The sequence below is a fragment of the Sceloporus undulatus genome, chromosome 4 (assembly GCF_019175285.1).
Source record: "Sceloporus undulatus isolate JIND9_A2432 ecotype Alabama chromosome 4, SceUnd_v1.1, whole genome shotgun sequence".
NCBI classification, from domain to species: domain Eukaryota; kingdom Metazoa; phylum Chordata; class Lepidosauria; order Squamata; family Phrynosomatidae; genus Sceloporus; species Sceloporus undulatus.
The window spans coordinates 244,414,099-244,430,379 of record NC_056525.1 but is presented as its reverse complement, the minus strand read 5'-3'; the positions used below and the strand labels follow the sequence as shown (position 1 = coordinate 244,430,379).

At 45.0% G+C, this 16,281-nt stretch overlaps 1 protein-coding gene across 2 annotated transcripts in view; it reads left to right on the top strand.

Moving 5' to 3' along the window:
• Positions 1–2,360: 2,360 nt before the first annotated feature.
• Positions 2,361–16,281, top strand: part of SLC45A4 (solute carrier family 45 member 4) — a 119,905-nt gene continuing 105,984 nt past the window's right edge. For both annotated transcript variants that reach the window (XM_042461980.1, XM_042461979.1), the window contains exon 1: positions 2,361–2,541. The gene's annotated coding sequence lies outside the window, so the exon portion shown is untranslated. The remainder of the gene's footprint in view (positions 2,542–16,281) is intronic.

Here is a 16,281-nt window from a genome sequence, read left to right as displayed (position 1 = left end):
TCAATGCTGTAGCACTATATTTCTCTTTAACTGCTACAGCAACATCCTGTGGAATTCTGGGATTTGATGTTGGAGGGATGTATTTATGATTCTTAGACAGAGAACTCTGGTGCTTCAGCAAACTACAAACCCCAGGATTCCATGGGATGTTGTCTTGGAAATTCAAGTGGAAATATGGAAGTATGAAAGCCCCCCCCACACACACACACCACCCCAGTAATAAACGGTGAGCAAGGCAGGGATAAAAGTTTCATATGGAAACACCTTTAGTATTTAAGATGCCACACGGCTCTCTATGCCACGTAATCTACGGTGCAATGCTTGGAATAATGAGTACAAGTCTGGTCTCTGTTCCCTAAACAAGATCCTTATAAAGCTGGAAAAGGAAAGAAGGCAACCATAATAATCAAAGGGAGGCAGCAGCTCTCCTATGAGGAAAGGATGTAACATTTTGGGGTGCAGCTACACTGTAGAAATAATGCAGTTTGACGCCACTTTAAGTGCTGTAGCTCCATCCTGTGGAATCTTGGGATTTGTAGTTTGACAAAGTTTTTTTGCCTTCTCTGCCAAAGTGTGCCAGTGCTTCACAATCCTACAAATCCCAGGATACTGTAAGATGGAGCCATGGCAGTTAAAGTGGTGTCAAATTGCATTATTTCCACAGTGTAGAAATAATCCCCACTTACAGATAAATCGGTGTCCGAATCAATGGATCGATTCGACAGCGGAGAGTGGTTCCCACTACATTTGTCACAATCGCACTTTTCCCCTGTAAAATAACCCACTTGCGGTTCACATTCACGAATGAAATGATTCGAAATGGACTTGCTCCAGCCGGTCGGAGGAAACATTTAAATCGATTTCGATCCGCACCTGGTTCACACTTGCGCAGAATCGATTTATCCAAAAAGACGCGGGGGGAAACCAGCGTCAAAAAGATGCGGGTTAAATGGGTCTAGCGCATGGGCCCCCTCTCCAAAAGTCTTCAGCAATTCAATTCAAGTGGGAACAAGGGTCATTTGAACCGATTCACATTCGATTCACGATCCGGTTTAAAAAGTAGTGGAAATCAGGCCCAGGCTTATCCAATTAAGATGAATGGTGGGAGACTCGGGACAGGTAAAAGGAAGTACTGTACTCCATCACCACACTATTGTCTGTTGAGGCTGGACTCCAAACTCCCTGATCTCTTTTGTAAATTACTACTGTGACATTAGCCATCACTGCAAGATGTAGTAATGATGGCTGTCGACCTGAATGGATGTAACTGGAGGCGGCAGGCAAATCCATGGAGCATAGTGCGCCAGAAAGCGCTGCTGTTTGTGATGGATCTATACTCCCCCCTTTACTAGAGGTAGTACAGTGGACCAGTGGCGTCACTAGCCATTTAAGTAATTATGTAGGCAATTTTTAAATTAATTTTAATTGATTTCAAGGATTTATATCCCGTCTATCTCCCCATCTCAATGGCTGGTAATTTTTGTCTTTATTTATGTACCTGGGCTGGTGGTGTATATCACTACTTACTTATGTAATCATTTATGTTGACATGTATTAATATGTATTACATTTAATTATTTTCATAGATTGTACGCCACAGGCAGGTTTATTTTATCTATTTTAATTGTATGTACAGCGCTATATAAATAAAGCTTCATCATCATCATCATCATCATCATCCTTTATTTTGAGGATCTGTATCTGGCCTTTCTCCTAAAATGGGATTCAGGGCGGGTGATTTTTACCTTTACTTCTCCTGGGCTGCTATATAGCCAACAATTGCTGGTGCCTATAACTGTTTATTTATGTAACTATTTATGTAATCATGCATGCAATTATTTACTTAATTTTCATTTATTTATATCCCCTTTTTCTCCCACGAAAGGAATCAAGGAACTTGTATTTATTTATTTTGTTTTCATTTTTCCTGGCTGCATTATGGGAGCAAGGCATAATTTTTATTTACTTATTTACTTGTTTATTTACTTATTTATTTCTTCTAGCAATGCAATCGTTGCTGATGCTGCAACTGCATCAACCTCCCTCCCTCCCCTCACTCTGACGTCACACGACCCGGCAGGTTCTCCCACCTTTATGCCCCCTCTCCCCGGCTCAGCCAATCAGCTGAGAACGAGAGACCTCCCCTGCCTCTGATTGGCTGAGCGCCTCCTTAACCTTCCCCTCCCCTCCTGCACGCAAACCCACCGCCCGCTTTCTTCCCCGTCGCTTTACCCGCCAGGCCCCGCCCCCTCGCTCCCTCCCTCCCCTCTATTTGCATATTCATGAGGCGGGCGGGGCGGAAGCGGAAGCGTTGCGCGGAGACGGTTTCCGAGGGTATAAAAGGCGCCCTCCGGCCGCGTTCGACGCCCGTTGAGGAGAACCGTTGAAGGCGCAGCACCGGCAGCAGCTTCCGCCTCCTGTCCTTCCTCAGGGAGCCCCTTTAGGATCCAGTCGCCGCTTTCCCCCGCCGGACCTCGGACTGAGGGGACCCGACCCGGCCAGGGGGAGCAGCCGGGCCCCGGTCCGTGAAGAATACAGCAGGTACCCTTTATTCCCCTTGACACGCGTCTGCCTGCACGTCGGAACGGCCTCCTTGGCGCTTTAAATCCCAGCATTCACGAGCATAGAGCCTTAGCAGCGTTCACTAGCATGGACTTATGGCAGGGAAAGCTAGGGAACCTGTTTATCTATCCCCGACACGTGTCTATCTGCACGTCGGAACGGCCTCCTCTACGCTTCCCCGAACTACAAATCCTAGTATTCAGTAGGATAGAGCAATGGCAGGGAAAACTAGGAAACCTGGGGTTTTTTTATCCCTGACACGTGTCTATCTGCACGTCGGAATGGCCTCACGTGTTGCCAAGCCCCTTCTCGCCTCTCTTGTTGTTTTGGGGGGCCTTCGAATCGATTCTTGGCAGGTTTCATCAGAGGGTTTTGTGGGGACCTAATGAAACGAATTAGACTCCTTGTCCATAGAGAACCATTGGGGAATGCTTGGCCATTTAACCCCCATCATTCTCTATTTCCCCAGTGCTTCCCTATGGGACAGGTATTCTCCAGTGATTCTCTATGGGCAAGGAGTGTCATTTGTTTTAGCACATCCAGGGGTTGTGTTTGTGTTTGTGGGTGGTTGTTGTTGTTTTGCCATGGCCAACTTCTGTGGCCGAGAGACTGTGACTTAAATGGCGGCTCTGCCCCCAATTTAAAAGCAAAACATCATAAAATACAATCAGTTTACTATTAATTCTCTGAAGACGCCAGCCACAGATGCAGGCGAAGCCTCAGGAATAAACTGTTCTAGCCTGAAAAATCTCACCAAGAAACCTTATAGTTATTAATTGGTTGTTGTGCATCTTCAAGTCTTTTCTGGCTTATGGCGGCCCTGTCATGGGTTTCCTTGGCAGGTTTCATTCTGGGAAGGTTTTGCCATGGCCGTCTTCTGAGGCTGAGAGAGTGTGCCTTGTCCAAAGTCACCCAGGGAGTTTACATGGCTGAGCCAGGATTCGAACCTTGGTCTCCAGAGTCATAGCCCAGAGCTCAAACTACTATGCCATGCTGGCTATCACCAAACTACAAATCCCAGGGATCTGTAGGATGGAGCCATGACAGGTGCAGGGAAACCTGGGGAAGGACCCATCCGCACAACCCCCCCCCCCCCAACCCCCGCCAGCCCCCCCCCCCAAAGGGCCCCCCCCCCCCCCCCCCCAGGTCATGTTGGCCTCCCCTTCCATGGCATCTGTAGGATGGAGTCATGGCAGGTGCAGGGAAACTTGGGGAAGGACCTGTGTTCAGGGCCTCTTTCCCCCCTACACCTGTCTTTGACAGACATCTACCTGCATGTCCGGAGGGCCATGAGGGAGTGGCCATCCCCTGTGTCATGTTGATTTCTAGCACCCCAGCATAAGGGTGAGAGCACTTCCTCTCTCTGTTTTGTTTCACTAGCCTGATACCTTGGTTCAGGGAGATTAGCCAGTGAGATGTAGCATTGTTAGGCTACAACTCTGGAGACGGAGGTTCGAACAAAATGAACTCCATCTCAGAGAAATAGGCAGAAAAAATGAAATGCATGGATATAGGATGAGGGGAGGGCACTTGGCTTAAGGTGGAGACTACATGTGAAAGGGATCTAGGAGTCCTAGTAGTCCACAACTTGAACATGAGTCAACAGTGTGATGCAGCAGTTAAAAAGGCCAATGCGATTCTAGGCTGCATCAATAGCAGTGAAGTGTCTAAATCAAGGGAAGTAATTGTGCCACTCTGTTCTGCCTTTGTCAGGCCTCATCTAGAATACTGTGTCCAGTTCTGGGCACAACAATTCAAGAAGGATGTTGACAAGCTGGAGCTTGTCCAAAGGAGGGCCACCAAAATGGTGAAGGGCCTGGAAACCATGCCTTATGACGAAAGACTTAGGGAGCTGGGGATGTTTAGCATGGAAAATAGATGGTTAAGAGGTGATATGATAGCCCTGTTCAAGTATTTGAAGGGATGGATGTTGTATTGAGGAGGGAACAAGCTTGTTTTCTGCTGCTCCAGAGAACAGGAGGGTCAATGCTGTAGAAGCAATGCAGCTTAACACCACATTTAAGTTTTGTTGTGCCATCGTGTGGAATCAAGGAATGTGTCGTTTTGCAAGGTCTTTAGCCTTCTCTGCCAAAAGAGTGCCAGTGCCTGACCAAATGACAAATCCCAGGATTCTGTAGGATGGTGCCACGACCATTACAGTGGTGTCAAACTGCCTTATTTCTATAGTGTAGAGAGGGAAGGATCCCAAAGCATCTCATATCTTCTCTGCTGGGTGGAGCTAAGGACTCATCCATTCCAGCCTTCTGTTCCTACAGGAGCCTCCAGTTGCCCCCAGTGTTCAACCCACAAGGAGGATTTGAGTGCAACAGGATTCTACTCATGCTTTCCTTATCAATTTAGGATCCTTTTACACTACATGGTTATAGTGTTAGGATTCTACTTTTCTTATCTTGGAAATGACTTGAAGGCACACAGCAACAAGAAGATTTTCTCCCTCGCCCTTAGGAAATTTCTTTTCCCACTCAAGCATCTACTACTCAAAGTGACAGTGATACTCAGCCTAGTAATCCCACAGAACTATCTAGCTGTAATTTAGAGGCATGAGGGGAAGTGTATTTCAGGTTGTTTTCCTCAAAAGATTCCCTCACCTCACCAGTTTGTGTTTGCTGGGTGACTTGCAAGGAAGAAAAACATCAACCTGAATTTCTCCCAATAAGCCAGTAGTGGCAGACCTGTCTTCCATGATAACCTGACTTCATGCTTTACCTTTTAAAAAGAAAAAAAGCCACCTGACTGAATGAAAATCTCAAGCCAGATCCCTCCCAGCAATGGTACACCTGTGTGCTGTTATAACTAGATTTAGTGCTTTTCCTTCAAAAATGAGAAAAAGCCGCCTGGATTAATGTAAGAAATAACTGTTTAGTTGCAGGATCAGACCAAAGGTTCACCTGGCTCAGCATCCTCTTGCTGACAGGTGGCTGAGAGATGCTGCAGAAAGCCTGCAAACAGGGCAAGAAAGTAACAGCCACATTCTGATGCTGGTGGTCTCAAGTCAACTTGTATTCAAAGGTGTGCTGTGGAGATCTCAGTTGCACTCAATTATCCCAATTGATTGCAGCTAATGCTTCCTTGCTATGCATTTTTCAATCCTCCCACTGTTCTGTTTTAGGGACAGTGAGTGTTGAAGGACCAGTAGGAAGGTAGGTTGTGTGTATGAGCCCTGTATTGGATATCTGTGATGCAGACTGCCTTCTTGGGTCCCCTGTTGTCTGGTTACACTGCCCCTATATAGAGATGTTCTGTTTTTAATTTCTTGATACTATGGGTGGGAGGGTCTTGTAACATGGCTGCCATATTCTTGTGACTATATCAGTTCTTTTTCAAGCTGCCTAAACTATTAGCTGTCTACTGTGTGGGTTAAAAAAGCAACCGCAGCTAACCAGCGGAGAGGGTACTTCACCCGGAAGGTGGTACTTTCACAGCAGAATTGCTTGAGGGAGAGCAAAGGGTCTAAGGTTATGAAGGCAGAAAGGAAAAGCTTTGGAGTCTTGGCTAGTAGACAATTTCATTGCAAGAGTATGGGAGGGGGTATCCTGAGATGGGGAAAATGTTTTAAGGAGATCTTACGATGCTTTAGAGGCCAGTGCCTTTACAGCCTGCAGATGCTTATAGACAACCTGTGTGTGAAAGGATCTTTAGAGTATAAACCTTGGGAAGAAAGTGTGTGAAAGAGAAAACTAAAGATACAGGGAGTGGGAGCAGAGACAGGAGGGAGCTGGACAGTGGTGGCAGTACTTTTTTTTGGTGTGGTGCTTGATGGAGAATGTCATGGCAAACAGAAAGGCAGACCCTCGTGCAACACTGTGAATGAGATGCTACTAGAGAGGTCCCTTCCCCACCACCACTCCCTTCTCCTTTTGTGTTGTGTCTTGTTAGATTGTAAGCCTGAGGGCAGGGAACCGTCCAATTAAAAAGATTGTATGTACAACGCTGCGTAAATTTACAGTGCTTTATAAATAAAGGTTAATAATTATAATAATGTAAGGTGGAAGGATGAAGACAGGGCACTTCGATGGGGGTGCAGAGGCTCTGTTTTGGTTAAGAAGGGGAAAGCCTGTAGTGCAAGAGGGTGAATCCTGGATGTAGTAAAGGAGATCAAAAGAGTTACGTATGTGGCTTGGGATTTGGTTTGATGAGGACTTGGATGGGAGGTGCACATGCTAAGGTATACTGGCATATATGGGGTGGAAGCAAGCACAGATAAGTGTTGTGGTTGTGGGAACATGGGGTTGTGGGAGACCGTGCCAGGTGTAGACAAGAAGCCCAAAGTTAGTAACAGAAGCAGCTGGTGGTTTGTACTGGTCAAGACAGGGTTACAAGAAGAGCTGTTGTTGGTGCTAGACTATGAGAGTACTCTATGGGAACAGGAAAGAGATCAATGAAGTTGGATGGGCAAGAGTGGAACGTATTGAGGGTTTTATTGGGGCAGGAGTGGAAGAGGAGGAGGAAGAGGCAGTTCAGATGATGTATTTGTCAAACATGACACATGCTTAGGAAGAAATCAGGAAAAGATAGGCGGAGTCACTTTGGGTTGTGATTGGGTATTGGGTTATAAGAAATGTTATATAAGGAGTTCCTGCAAAAATCTGCAAGATGTGACTGGAGCTGTTAAGAGGATATGAAGACAAAGCACAGGGGGGCAAGAGAGGGACCCTAGCAGATCAAGAGGGGATGTTTGGGGTGGCAGGTTGAAGAAGCAGCAGAAGCAGGATTGACGCCAGATGGAACTAGTTTGAGAGAAAGGCTTTGGGATATGGTAGAAAGTTGGAGAGGAGATCCTGTAGAAAAAAAAAGTTGTGCAGGAGAGTAGCTTAGTCTCAGTTATTATTGGGAAATACAGCAGTTTGTGAACCAGGAGGGTGCTGAGTGAAAGAGGGGGATAGCTTGGAAGGCAAGAAACTGAACAGAATTTCTTGGTAAGTGAGAGGCAGAAGCAGAGAGGTTCTTGGGTGTCCAGTGGGTTGGATCTTTGGAAGAACGGCTTGAATGTGGATGGGATAAAAGGCTAGTTCAGCCCCTTGATGGGTAAAGGGCACCAGCATATCTGGAGGAAGGGAGATTTTGATGTCCAGAAGGTGTGGTTGCACAGGAATGATGTTGGAAAAAAGGAGCACATAAAGAAGCTGTAGAGCATGAAGGCAGGTAAGTTTGTTCTGTGTGGAAAGCTAAAGTCAGGCAGCAAAGAAAAACTAAAACAGCCCTGCAAAGTGAGCAAATCATACCCCTCCAGATGATGTTGGACTGCGGCTCCCATCAACACCATTGTTTTTGCTGGGACTAGCAGTCCACTAACATACAGAGAGCCACCAGTTGCATACCCATTCTTTAAAGACCAACAAGGTATCTTTAAGGTATCCTGGGCCTCTACTGTTCTGACGGCAACAGGCTAATGCTGGTCCCTCTTTGGAAATGGTTTCTGAAGCTACTAATCCAGAGAGAGAAAAAGGAAGAAGTGAAAATGGAAAGAAATCAAGTACAGTAAGAGAGGAGCTTTCTTCTTCATAGTGCTTGAGTAGGAAACTCTTGAAGGACAGTGGTTGTTGAGGAAAGGAGGGGGAAAACAATCATAGGGAAGATCCTGGAGGAACTGGTGACAAAAAAAATGAAAAAGAAATGTTAGAGGCACAAAGATTAGGAAGGTGCAGAAAAGTGGAAGCAAGTGAGGAACTGATTGCATGCCAACTGTATTGTTAAGATTAGGGGGAGCGAAAGCCTACTATATATCTTTTACATTGGCTCTGGTTGTTGGATCCTTGGATTATAGGTTTTTCTTTTTTTTAAAAAAAAAGGATATGGATGAACCTGAAATCTTCCAGCTTTACTTTAGAGTAGAGGGCAATGGCTGCAGGTCCATGAGGCAGCTTCTGCTCCTGAGGACCACGGGAGCCTTCACAGACTCCTAAGGCAAACTCCAGAACTGAAGTCCACTTTTGGTTTTGAGAAATTAACATTTTTAAACAATGATGGAGGACCATGCAAATTATTTAGGTTCATTTTTGCCTCTGGAGGTTTCCAGGAGAGGCAATTGATCTTTCTTTGGACAGAGTCCAAGAGATGTGGAAGAGTGGGGTCACAAAACCAGCCTTGAACTGGCTTGCATGCAGCTCCAAGGTCATATTTTTGCTGCCCCTGCTCTATTGCATGATGGAAATTTCTTTTATTCCTGGAATTTCAAGGAGTACCATCGGGAGTCAGGTGGAAAGTACTGGTTTGGGTAGAGGAAGTGCCTGGAGAAGAGGGTGTTTCTCAGCACATCTCAGAATAAGATTTCTCCCCATCTCTCCAGTATTAAGCCTGGGCGATCTTTTCCACAGAAGAATCCATTTGCCCAGCCTGACCTGGGGGTAGAAGGCCTTTCCCTCTGGATGTTCAACAGTTGGGAGCCAGAAACCCTCCCAAATGTATGAGAGAGCTACCAGTTAGGGATGTGATGGAGAGACAGATTGAGATTAATGTACAGTGGGCCGTAATGTACGCTGGAGTTTGGTTCCATGACCTCCCGTGGATACTAAAATCTGTGGGTGCTCAAGTCTCATTAAATACAGTGGATAGTAAAATGATGTCCCTTAAATAAAATGGCAAAATCAAGGTTTGCTTTTTGGAATATATATATATATATATATATATATATATATATATATATATGTGTTGGATGTTTTCAAGCCATGGATGCTTGAATCCATGGATAAAGAATCTGTGGATATGGAGGGCTGATTGTAATAGGAACATTTCCATAATTGTTTTAAATCGTCTGCCTATTATTCCAAGAACATTCATGTCACTGTGTTTTCCTTTCTTCTCTTAGGGGCCCTTTTGGTATAGCAAACCTAAATCTCATTTGAAATCAGGGGAACCTGATTGGCTTTGTCACTTTAACTCAGAGTTTATGGGAAGGTGCCACAACAAACCTCTTTAGGGGTCACAAGGAGCAAAAGCTAGAATTGGATGTCAGCAATAAAGAAATGGCAATCAGTCATCTTGTCACAATTGTGCCAGTAATGCAAATAATCAACACTTTGTGATGAGCATGTAAGTTGCTTCAGTTTGCATATTTGTGGTTTGGTCCCTGCAGGGTGAAATCTTTCATCCCTTGCATTATAAATATGCAACAATAGAAAGGGCAAACATGTACCACAGATAGAGACACTTACCTGTATATTCAGAGCCTTTTTGCCAAACATTTGGGCAATTCTGGAATGGTATGATTGGTTTGTAGTTATTGGAAATGTGGATTTGCCAACTTTTAATCACCTTGGAAGCCAGGTGATTAAGTTAATTCTCTTGGTTACAAGTACCTTGACTATTGTTTGGACTCCCCCATCAACGCCGGGTGGTATATTTAGAACTGTTTAAACATGGCTGAAGTGCTGTTTAAAGAGAGATTTCTTCTTGATATATAGGAAAGGCTCCTTGTTTGGCCTTGAGGGTGCCCTGGAAAAATTCAATTTGTTTTCTTGATAACTATCTCCACGGTCAAACCACTAAATAACTACTTGTTTGTTATCTTCCCATCCTACCCCCATTATTTTTGATGGATATTATTTTGAAAAGTAATTCCACTTCCAGAGGGACTAAAAGAAGAACGCATGGATGGGGAGGCTGACTAGCTAGCTCCTAGAAGAGAAAGAGCTGAAAGAAGCTAAGGCAGAAATCTTTTGATTCTTGTTGGTCCTCTGTGGACCAGTGCCTGAGTTGCAGGGTCTGGTCCATGAAAGTGTGGGAGCTGTCAGTAATCTAGGTCCTAGTATAAAGGAATGACACTATTCTTTTTCTCCTTTTAAACCTCTGCAAATTCATATTGTTAAAATGGCTTGCATTGAATTGTGTGTCCATCTAACACAAGCATCTCTCCAATCATGATCTGTATTGCTTCCCACTGCTTAGGCAGTGCTGCTGCTAACATGTATTGGAAATCAGCTGGATCTGTTGCCAAATGCTGTTGGTGCTGCTGGGTGGTTATTGGCTTGGCATATAAGGGAGAGTGTAACTCAAAACAGTCTGATAAGTGGAGGCGGAGGATCCTTAAGCTGTTTTACTAGCTCTGTAGCATTTGCATAGTGTATTTATGTGTGTGCTTGCTTATTTTGTAATTGCTGCATGAGGTGAGGGTAGGGTTGCCATAGGTCAGGACCTCCAAACCGGGACAAATGTAGGACACATTTTTTTAAAAATGGAGGACACTAAAAAAAACGATGATTTTTTTAAAAAATGTAAATATAGATGCATGTTTCTTAGGCATAATCAAAATGGAGGACATTTTGGCATTATTCCTAGGCAGATGGCAGAAATGTAAAATAAAAATTCTGCAAATAGCCTCCCACCTCCTCCTCCTCCTCTTCATACTTGGTGCCAAATCGCACCAGGAAATGGCCCATTCTCTTCCCCCTGGCCGAGGGCCAGAGGCTCTCAGTGCTCCTCCTCCTCCTCCTTTTCTGAAGCTTCCTCCTTCTCTGAAGCTTTCTGAGGCTGGCCAATAGGAGACTGGGGCTAGAAACAGCCCTGCCCCTGCTGTCCTCCTATTGGCCAGCCAGCCTGATGAAGAGGAGCTGCTGCCGAACTGCGTGCGTGCTCGCGAACCACAGCCAGCCGTGTCCTGGGCAACTGCAGCCCATGGAGGAGGCAGAGGAGGTGGCTGGCTGGCCGACGGACACTGTGCAAACTAGCACGTGCACTAACGCATGGCACGCACAAGCCGCAGCCATCCGTGGCCTGCACAGCTGCCTTGGGCGGTGCAACGTGGCCCACCCTGGAGACGGAGCACAGAGGAGGAGGAGGTGGGTGGCTGGCCAGCTGGCCACATTAATGGCCTATGGCTGGGGCAATTGCCGCATCGGCGGGCCAGGCCCCGAAGCCGGGATTTGGCAGGAAGTGGGACGCCTACCGGCGGGATATGACAACCCTAGGTGAGGGAGTCTTTTTGCTTGGAACAGCTAGGACATTGCAACCAGTCTTACTATTTTTACCTGGTGGTGGTTTTTTAAGTAAGATGGCACAATCAGGGACTACAGTGTAGTCAGGGGCTACATTTGATAAATCAGTTGCATATTGTAACAAATGCTTCAGAACCAGTCCATCCTAGAAACGGGCCTGGAGCTTTTAAAGGGGAAATTGTGCTGTTTATGGCCTCTGAGCAATCGTCTACATCACAACAAAGAGAGAAGTATCTTGAGCTTCATTGGTGTTCCTGAAAGCAGTTATGGGAGGGCTGCTTTTACCAGGGAGACTGCCAAAAAGATGACAAATGCTGATGATGAAAGCAAGCACTTAACCAAGGTAGTGGCAGCAGCTGTTGTCTTGGAAATAAATGTTATGCTCAGTCTTTCAGAAATGCGGTTTTAATCTAGTGGGCATTAGTCAATTTTCCTGAACAGTCTTCAAAGGGGAGATTTCTTCCAAAGGAGACTCAGTTTATCTCAGAAAAGTGGATAATTGGGGAATGCAAATGCTGGACCTGTCAAGCTCCTTTGGGCTTCCCCTGGACTACAGATGCAGATGAAGAAGGCAGAATTCTGAGTTGGTGAAATATATTGTCAGCATTTAATCATAGAACTAAACTAAAGGGTACTATTTTTAATTGTACGCTACATTATAAATATATTTGTAAATAAAAAAAGGGTGAGGGGGAGTGGTTTTTACCCCTGACGACTCCAGTATTAGTATTCTGTCTACCGCAAGGATTTCTTATGTAGATTAACACTTTCAAATGAGATTTACAAACATACACAGAAACTAAAATTGTACTGTCTCTTCTTCCACTTGATAACTTTGCCACCTCATTCTGCTGCATCTGAACACCAGGCCTGACACTGAAACTGTCTGGTAATTCATCTCTCTAGCCCCATGTTATCAGATGACTTGGAAGTGGCAGTCCACAGGCTCAGGCCAGGGTTTTCCCTAGCTCCAATGTTGGAGGTTTTCACTGGGAAGCCAGAGATTGAACCTGAGGTTTTAAGTGCAAAGTGCAGAGCATGTTTCTATTTCTGAGCCCTGGGCACAGTGCCACAAATGGTTGCTATACTGTGTTTGTGCTCTGTTCTTCTAGGGAGCTGCGAGGCATTACAGTTTAACACCAACCTTGGAAGGTAGGTTAAGACTGAATGTGATTTGCTTCTGCCACTCTGTAGGCTTCATGGTTCAGCAGAGATCTGAACCCGTGCCTGTACATCCAAACAGCTAATACACTATATTGGCTTGACATCTGTGAGTCTCTCCATGCATAACTGAATAAGGAGGAACAAAGTACTGTAATGGCATTTGAGCCACATCTTGAAGCAGGGGAAAAATTGCTTCTCAGCATCTATAAAAATCTTTGCTAGATGGGAGGAGATTTGATTTGGAGGTCATTCAGTGAGTGCTGCAGCCTAAGTTTGCTTTGCCATATTTCCCTAGCTGTACAATTCAGCTCTTGTAAACATACAGGAAAGTTGTATAGTGTTGTTTCAGCTGTTGCTTACACAGTGAAGGAGCCTGAGGTTAGGCATAGAGTTTGCTTATATAGACTCCTGTTCTGCGTGCTTCACAACTCAGGCTATTTATTCATGCAGAAGAGGCAGCAGGAGTAGATAATCCTGTGTTTCTGCATGTGTTTTTATTGGGCTTTGCTGGCCAAGTGGAGCTCTCAAAATCAGGTCCCTCCTCCAATTTGTGTGCATTGTGTTTGGGCTTATTTGGATGGCTGAGCCCCAGCAAAATTGCTCAAGTTTTTCCCCCTTCTAAATGCTTAGCTGGTTTGTTAGTGAGGCTAATACTGTATCTCTGTTTTGAAGGGTGCAATAACTTAGCACATCTCTCTGCATGTTAAAAGAGCGAAGGAGCTACTTCCTGAAAACATAAATAAGATTTCAAGGAGGCAAGTGGCCCTATAGCTTGCTAAGGAAAGTGAACCGAAAACTGAACTAGGTTTAGGTTTGTATGGAAAATAGTGCAAAACTAGATGGGTTGCATAGTTAGAGTCATTCCATATGAAAGGAGTAAGGTAAAGACTTCACAGTAGGCTCTAGAGTTCATATGTCAGATTTCCCTCCCACACACACACACACTGAAAATTTGGGTATATGGTTGCCAAGAAATGCTGCTTTATGATCTGTTTATTGAGACATTTTTAACTTAAGCCCTACTAGGAAATCTATAAATGTCTAGATAAATGCTTAAATTGTTAAATCCCAACTTAGTGAGAGGCTGGTATTATTTATACTTGTATATGCCCAGCCTCTTGTATAGAAGAAGGATTCATTGCAGTTTCTCTAGCACATGTTAAGGTAGCCTGATGCCAAATATTCCCTCTCCTACTCCTTGTGTCAACAGGGACCTGTCTTACAGAGCAATCCCTCTTAATTTCAGGCATCCTGCCTTTCAGCCGCTTGGCTGACTGAAGGACTGAAGTTCACCCCAAGGTCTGGAGCCAGTGCCAAGGTCTTGGAAAAAGATGTTTGTTTATCCTGCAAGAAGATGTCATTGGCTTGGCAGCTTCTGAACAATACGCTGCCAAGCTTAATCATGGATTTTGATTGTCTGCATAACATGGCCTTTTTTGTGCTTTTACTGGCCCCGTGCTTGGCTTTTAAATTCATTTTGAAATGAAAGCAGAGAGGAGAGTTCATGATCTGATGTAGCTAATCTTCATTAGCTACAAACATTGGTCAGTGTTTTGCTTTCTCCACTTCAGCCTTTCTTCCTCTCTGACCTGTTGCACAGTGTAAAATATAAATAGTCTTTCCATCACTGAGTTGTGATTGGAGTGATGATCTTGGCTTGTCATATTTCTAATTTAGAAGCTTAGATTCTGTATAAATGCCTCACACTCACACACACCAGTTGTGCATTAATGTTTCAAAATGCTGAATTTTCAGCATGCAAATGCAGCATAATTTATATGGTTAGCACAGAAGATGTCACAGACTACAGCATTTTCAGGGACAGATAGGAAAATCTTGAGTCGGAGATTCTGAAACATCACTGTCCACTGGTGTTGACTGACTATATTAAACTACCTAGGCCGGAGTCTAAACATCCTAAAGGTACTGGATCCTGTCTGATCTTAGAAGCTGGGTAGTACTTGGATGGGAGACCACCAACTAATACCAGGTACTATACTGTAGACTATATCTTATAGAGGCAGGAAGTGGCAAAACCACCTCTGAGTATTCTTTGTCTAAGAAAGCCCTTTGAAATTTGCACAATTTTCAGGCATATATTGTTATAACTGTATAAAAGCCCTCACATATGTGAAAATGCTTCTACGCATAATTTCCCCCATGTAGGCCCAGATAATTCAATTTTCATCCATTTCCTTCCAAGCAGCATCTAAAAGTGATGTTATGTTACCACCAGTCTTCATTTTTGGAAGGATATAGACAAACCAGGAATTTTGATGCACTGTGGGTGGAGGGCTGTTCACATGCAGTTGCCCATCCCTGATACAGACCAATGACATGACTCAGTACAAGGCAGTTTCTTATATTCCTGTTGCCTTTCTGTTTATTTTAAGTCTCACTGTTTGTTTTTAAATCCTCTCTTCTGTACTACAAGCTATTTGTGTCTGTCTTTATCTCATGCATCTGTTAAAGTAGGCTTCTATCTAGCACACCAGTCCAAGTTCTTTCTATAAGAAATCCCAGACGAGAGGGATTTTTGATTCATCAGACCAACAGGTCTGTACTGCTTTTCAGCTAGAATTAATTTAGTCAGTTAAAAATATATTGTTAACATTGGCAGGGGCTCTCTTAGGGGCCCGCTGCCATCCTGGAGTCCTCCAAGAGGCCTCCGGCGGCGGCAGGGGGTCTTAGGGGCCCGCTGCCATCCTGGAGTCCTCCAAGGGCTCTGGCGACGGCAGGGGTCTCTTAGGGGGCCCGCTGCCATCCTGAGTCCCCAAGAGGACTCCGATGGCAGGGGGCTCTTAGGGCCCCTGCGCCCTGGAGTCCTGCAGTGCTGGCGGCTCCCACCGGCTTTTTTGCCAGCCTCTGACGGGCCTGGGGCCCCGACAGGGGCCGGCAAAGATGGGGAGGCCTGGCTCCTGGAGGGTGGAAGCTCCGCCCCCCATCACGTGGCCCCGCCCCTCGAGGTGGAAGCTCCGCCCCCGGCCCCCACCCGTCCGCCTGAGGGAAAGCAACCCGGCCCCCGGCTCAAAAAGTTGCCTACCCCTGTTCTATAGATGTGAAGTCAAAGCTTTTTGGCCAGTGTCCATAGTTTTCTATGGGTATTCTGGGATATGTGGCCATGTTTGGAAGAGTTTATTCCTGACATTTCTGTGGCTGGCATCTTCGTAGGAATTTATATTTGAATGTGACTGTGTGATGATCATAGTTGTCCAAAATTCTGCAGTAAACCTTTTAAGCTTCAGAGAGTAAGAAAGTCATTATTTTTGGAAGATGGCATTTAGCTGCAGATTCTCAGACAACTACCAGTAACTGCCATAGAGTTTAATTTAATAGTGACACCCCACTCTCTCATCGTTTATGATCCGTTTCACTCTAACCCTAGAAGATGTCAAACAGGCATATACAGTACGTTAAAGGTTGCATTACATGGGCAGTTGAAATTCATAACCATGGGGAAAGTGTTCTTAATTATGAGGATCTCAGTGGATGGGAGGAGGAATGAATCCACAGCTCCCTGATGTGGTTCTTTCAGCATTCATCATCTCATCATAGGATTTATTTATATGCCGCCCAATCACTGGGAATCGGGCGGCGTACAACC